Source organism: Coccinella septempunctata, chromosome 7 (genome assembly GCF_907165205.1).
Source record: "Coccinella septempunctata chromosome 7, icCocSept1.1, whole genome shotgun sequence".
NCBI classification, from domain to species: Eukaryota; Metazoa; Arthropoda; class Insecta; order Coleoptera; family Coccinellidae; genus Coccinella; species Coccinella septempunctata.
The window spans coordinates 5250629-5256628 of NC_058195.1; the positions used below are offsets into that span (position 1 = coordinate 5250629).

Consider the following 6000-nt stretch of genomic DNA (forward strand, 5'->3'; position numbering starts at 1 on the left):
GTAGATTCTTGAGGTAAAACAAAACACTTTCCTCCTATACGAATTTTTTCGAATCAGCTCGGTTTATAAGATACAGTCTGTTGAAAAACCATAAAATCTGTTATATTCAGTTCTTTCCCACAAAAGGTTTTATAGAATGAAATCAATTTGGAATACAGTGTTGATTTATTCGATGAATCTTTTCACAAGACACAAGATATCACCTACTTTTTTCGGTTTTCTCATTATGACCATTACGTGAATCATAAAAATACCAAAAATTCAAAGAACCCAACTCTTGAACCTAAGTTGGACGCTAAATATATTTGAAAGTTGTGTAAAATTAAAGTATTCTTCATATTTTCTCGTATAATGCGCCGTTTTCGAGTAATTTGATGTTCAAATATTAAAAAGTATCTTTGAAATTTGAAAAATTGGGTACATTGGCTGAATTCAACTCTGTTTAAAAGATCCACAGATGTATAGTGTCACAGATTTAGTTAGTTATTCTGTGAGTAATTTGGTTTTTCCAGGAGTGGCACAGCACATCATAAAAACCCTACTGTTGAAATATGTGTACGAGTCAAAACTCAACCTGTAGAATGAAGAGATTACAAATGATATCGATTTTTCTAACTATCATGCTCAAAGAGGTTCATTTCAAGCTTTTATGGCCGACGCTGGATAAACTATAAGAGATCGAAGGAAATGATCAAGTACAGTTTAAAAGTTCTATAATAACGTCCCCACATATCTTACATCTTACAACTCACATGCTCTTTACAGCATAATTTTAGATTCTGTCTAGTTTTCTTCATCGTGAGAGTTTTTCATTACATGTTTAATAAATTTTTGAGGTCAATTATTAATCATTACTTCTTTTCGATTTCATTTTTCATAGTTAGGTTTGTTGATTTTCTGCTCATTTTCATTTTTGAATCATTTAAATTATATCTACCCCAATCTTAGTCTAACCTTATCTTATTTCATGTTGCTGTTGATACAGAATCTGGACTTGTTGACAGCTTTTGAAAAGGAAGCTTCGATTTTTTTCAGAGCTCGCATATTTTTCCCCCTCCAATTTGGAATTTGCAAATACTCCACAAGGAAGAAGAACGACAGACTATAAATAGCTGGTCTGCAGTTCCAGCCAAACCTAACTCACCCCTTGACAGCTTAACGTGCTTTTTGGTGTAAGATGACAAAAATATAGTCTGCTTTCTCCATGTTCTTTCAGAGGAGCTACTCTGACCTGACCTTCACATAATAATCATCAGCTTTTCGTATTCCATTTATACCCCAATGGTTTATAAGAGTCATGATGATCATGGACAAATTCAAGAATCATTTCGACAACGAATGAGGTTACATTACATGTTCTTGGTGAGGAGCAGAGGAAATTTCAATACATATTTCGAAATCCTTAAATTGAATTTATGGAACTTATGGAGGACTCAGGTTTTTTCCCATTTTTTAGTAATTTTCAGGGTTAGAGCGTGGATAACACTTTTTACAAGTTATTTCCGATTGCAGACCACGAGACCATGAACTCCTCTAACGTGTACAAGAAACGTGGCTGTTGTTTTTCAGATTTGTAATTTTACCTAGCACCTTTCGACGTGGAAGACATAAAAACAACAGAATATGAGATTATTTCGTATTGAGACCTTGTATCCATTATAGAAGGATAACTTATCCAACTGTTGACGTAACACTCGTTCGGTGGCTAAAAGAACGACAACTCTAATTATCGTCTATTAGATAAGTCCATAGAACGAATCGAACATTTCAATAATATCGGAATAGTTCTGCCGTTTCAAACAGGGGACAAATTAAAATCGAATCATGAGATTACTCTGTCGATACCGTTGGAAAACAATGGAATAAACCAAGGTTTCGATCTTCGGAGACTTGGATAAACAACTGTTGTCCTCTTCGTTAATTGCGCACAGTGTACATTCGGGATTGGATGCGTTTCAATCCGGTCAATCTCGTCGGATTTACCGAAAGCACCGTTCAAATTGAATTTCCTGCCTTCAATCTCGGTTGTGGAAGGTCAGGTCTTCGAATTTGAATGCCCAATCTTAGATTCTTCCAGAGATAAGCATCCATCCTCAGCATCCTTACTATTCTCTCATGACATTGGTTCGAATTATTGAAAGCGTCGATCGAGATAAGGATGGAACAATATTTAATTATATAGAAGGAACTTGTTCGGAAAAAATCGACTGGCCTTCACGGTTTGTATTTCGGAGGTGCTATTTTTCAAGTTCAACGATCATAAATATCTTATTATGGTCTCATCTATTGTTGAAAAATCCGATACCTTGGAGGAACAGAACATTCGGTTAACACTTAATTGATCATCAGTGATTTCGAAATCAGGGGTGTCTCATGAGATGCGAACTGCTCAATGACAGGGGAATATTGTTTAATTATTGCTTGTTGCAGCAAAAACTCAGTTTGCCTATGATACCCCACTGAGAGACCTTACTAAAATTTACAGACAATGATGCAAAAGTGATGCTCCTTCATCTGTAACTGAAGAACGAATTTTTCAGACAGTAATTAATCAATACTTATTCATGGTTTGGCTTTTTATGTTTAGAAAACAACAATTCGATGGTTCAAATGGATGAAACTGTTCTTTTTATAGCTTTCCTCTTCCTCTTTATTTATTTCAATATGATTTTGAGTTTGCATAGAGACCTGAAGAATGACTCCGAATAACTCAGAGAACAATATCCTGATGTTTATGAAACATGCTGTATAATTCAAGGTATTATTCGTTGTCAGTTAAAGTGAACTTTGTATTCAATTAAAACAGAGCTTGTCTTGTAAGATTGTTGTGTATTTCTTCTCTTTTCACATCCAAAAAATGGAATAGAGTAACGATAATGAGGCTGCAGAAAAACTATTGTACGTAACACGTTCCAAAAGTGATTATTTTGTACTCTGCTAAGGCTGGTGCTGGAGATTCCACTTCTGGAAGCTGTTACGTATATTACTCGGTAAATTAGTACTTTGAGTAACGTAAAAATTCGTATCTTGGAACAGAAGGGTAACTTTTAACAAAACCTCCTTCAGTATTTGTCCGAGATATTGAAACTTCCCTTGTTTACTGGCTGTCACTAGCTCTGATGTGTCGTAGGAGAACGATATACCCAGAGATAACCTGTCTCTGGACCTACCACTATTCTGAATGGAATTTGCATACGAATGTACATCAACTTTGCTGGGATTGAAGCAATAAAAAACGTCTGGAAATCATTCCAAAACCTTCCTTGTAAGAGGCGAGACAAGATCAAATCATTTGTTTCGTATTGTAAGGCGAGGTTACCTTACTAACCAGAGGAAGAGTTGATGCTTATTTGTTGGTCTAAAATTTTCACCTCACTTTGAAGATATTGTGAAAGATGTTTAATCAGGATTTTTTCGTTAAACTTGGAACAAGTATTAGCATTCAAGGTGGCACTGAAACATGATCATCTTTGTTTTTATAGGCCAAAATTCGTTTCAAGTCACCTTCTGGCATATTCAAAAATGAGGCAAAGATGCATTTTATGTTCACGTTCCAAGTTACCACTTTCAGCTGATAATTTTCTTGAAGTGTTTTTTCACTTTTTGTGGTTGATAGGATGAGTTTACTTAAATGTGTGGAATCATTCAAAATAAAAATTTCATCTAAAAAGCGTATAGAAAGAAATGAGTGTGTAGGTATGTAATTTCTTTAATTATTCTTCAATTTTCTTTCCTTTTTCCTTTTGTCATCTTCTGGTCATCTCTAGAGTTTCAAGTTATTCTTCCTGAACAAACATTGATGTTTTTGTATTCATATAAAGTTTGTTTCGTTGATAAGGCACAAATGACTCGATTACTATCAACTTTGCCACCTGATTCTGCCACTATCGATGGCATAAGACTTGCATTTTCAATTTATATTTCCTCCTTCACAGTTCAAACAGTAAGAGTGCTGTTAAAGCAAGAGTAATCCCGAAACCATAACTCAGTTTCGTATAGTTCAAATGAATCGTAAAACCCTATTTTGTCAGAAATTTTCCTGATCATCAGCGTGCTCAGAAAACGATACAATCAATCCCCTCGATTCAAATTCCTGCATCTAACTAACGAATACTCGGTCTCATTCCTTTCGATTTCAAAGGTCTCACAACCATTACCTAGAATATCAAACGAATAGCAACACACCTACAGAACCAACGCTTCTCGCTCACCTTGTATAGAATTCTCGAGGAAATGTCAGGCCTGAAACAGCCCAACGCAACTCTGTCGGTACGTCCAGAACACAAAACTGTCCCAGAACTGGGGCCGGTGGAACGTCAACCCTCAACAACCCCAACGATCGGTCGGCCGTCGTAGTTAAAGTCGCGCAACTGTGACCGCGCGTGCGAAGCGTCCGTCTATCCGTGAATAGAGCGAAGAACTGATCGCGGTTAGCGTAAACGTCGCGGCGCTATCAACAAACAGCGACCAGAAGTTCCTTTCGGAAAAGTTCGCCTACGCTCGCTGCTTGCACTCCGGTTTCAGCGGAACCGAATGCGTTCAAATTGATTGGAGGCTTCAATTAGACGATCAAATGGGAGGAAAAGAGTTTTTTCGCCCAGTGTAATTGACAATTCAGTCCATAACTCGATGTGCTATAAAAGGTGTCGTTTTATTACTTGATTCAATTGTGTGGCTATTTGGCTGCTAAGATTGGCTTGTTATGTCGTTTAGTAGTCGTCTTCCTTCCTAGTCTTCTTGCACTTTCACACATCAATAGTCCTGGTGGGGCCACGCTAGGGTTATCCTTGAGCAATTAACCTAGAAGAGTGATGATACGGATAATCAGTTTGATTGAAATGATTGACCACGTTCAATGGAGATTCCCTTGGGTATGTCGCCTTAAATGAGAAAGATCAAGTATGAAAGGACGAGTCGTTTTAGTGCTTGATTCGCGATTAACTTTGACCCACATTGTCCGAGCCGTTTTTGGCCATTTCCTCGTGTGTGAGCCAACATCTGGAGATTCTAACTATTCCAATTTTCAATTTACAGAATGTCAAATACAAAATTATGTTTCCTCCGCAACATCACTCCTGGAACCGCCAATGCAACTAGCTGATTATAGAACCGGAAATCCCAATTGGATCAGACGAATATAACAGGAGATATCGCAGATTGAAATTTGCAATTTTTGAAAAATTGCCATTTCCAAGATGAAAATCTAAACGAAGGGAGATAGGCTTTCGAAATTGCTCGCAATAGATTCAGCGTATTCGAAAACCTATATTTTCATACCAAAATTTGCAATATCGAGCCCTGTTTAGGAGAAAATAATTTTTTTTGTTTTTCCACTTTTCATTTTCGAGTTGACTTCGAAGAGCTCTCTGGAGTGCAATTCTCTATTGAATCATAAACTGTTTGGTTTTCTAGAATCTTCAAAACAAATTCTATGCACTGCATATCCTAAGACAGTGATAGAATATCCTGATTTTCAGACAGAGTAGCAAACAGGTCATTTTAGGGGGGTCTAACCCCTTGCTCATTTTTGACCCAAAAAATCGAGATTTCCGAAATCGAGTTTTTGTGCTAGGGTGGAGGCCTTGGCAATGCTGATTATAAAACTGGAAATCCCAATTGGATCAGACGAATATAACAGGAGATATCGTAGATTGAAAATTGCGATTTTTCAAAAATTGCCATTTCCGAGATGATAATCTAAACGAAGGGAGATAGGCTTTCGAAATTGCTCGCAATAGATTCAGCGTATTCGAAAACCTATATTTTCATACCAGAATTTCAAATATCGAGCCCTGTTTAGGAGAAAATAATTTTTTTTGTTTTTCCACTTTTCATTTTCGAGTTGACTTCGAAGAGCTCTCTGGAGTGCAATTCTCTATTGAATCATAAACTGTTTGGTTTTCTAGAATCTTCAAAACAAATTCTATGCACTGCATATCCTAAGACAGTGATAGAATATCCTGATTTTCAGACAGAGTAGCAAACAGGTCATTTTAGGGG

General features: G+C 36.8%; 1 protein-coding gene across 2 annotated transcripts in view; it reads right to left on the reverse strand.

Moving 5' to 3' along the window:
- Positions 1 to 4434, reverse strand: part of LOC123316343 (Ig-like and fibronectin type-III domain-containing protein 1) — a 180332-nt gene extending 175898 nt beyond the window's left edge. For both annotated transcript variants that reach the window (XM_044902373.1, XM_044902372.1), the window contains exon 1: positions 4212 to 4434. The gene's annotated coding sequence lies outside the window, so the exon portion shown is untranslated. The remainder of the gene's footprint in view (positions 1 to 4211) is intronic.
- Between the last annotated feature and the right edge of the window lie 1566 nt (positions 4435 to 6000).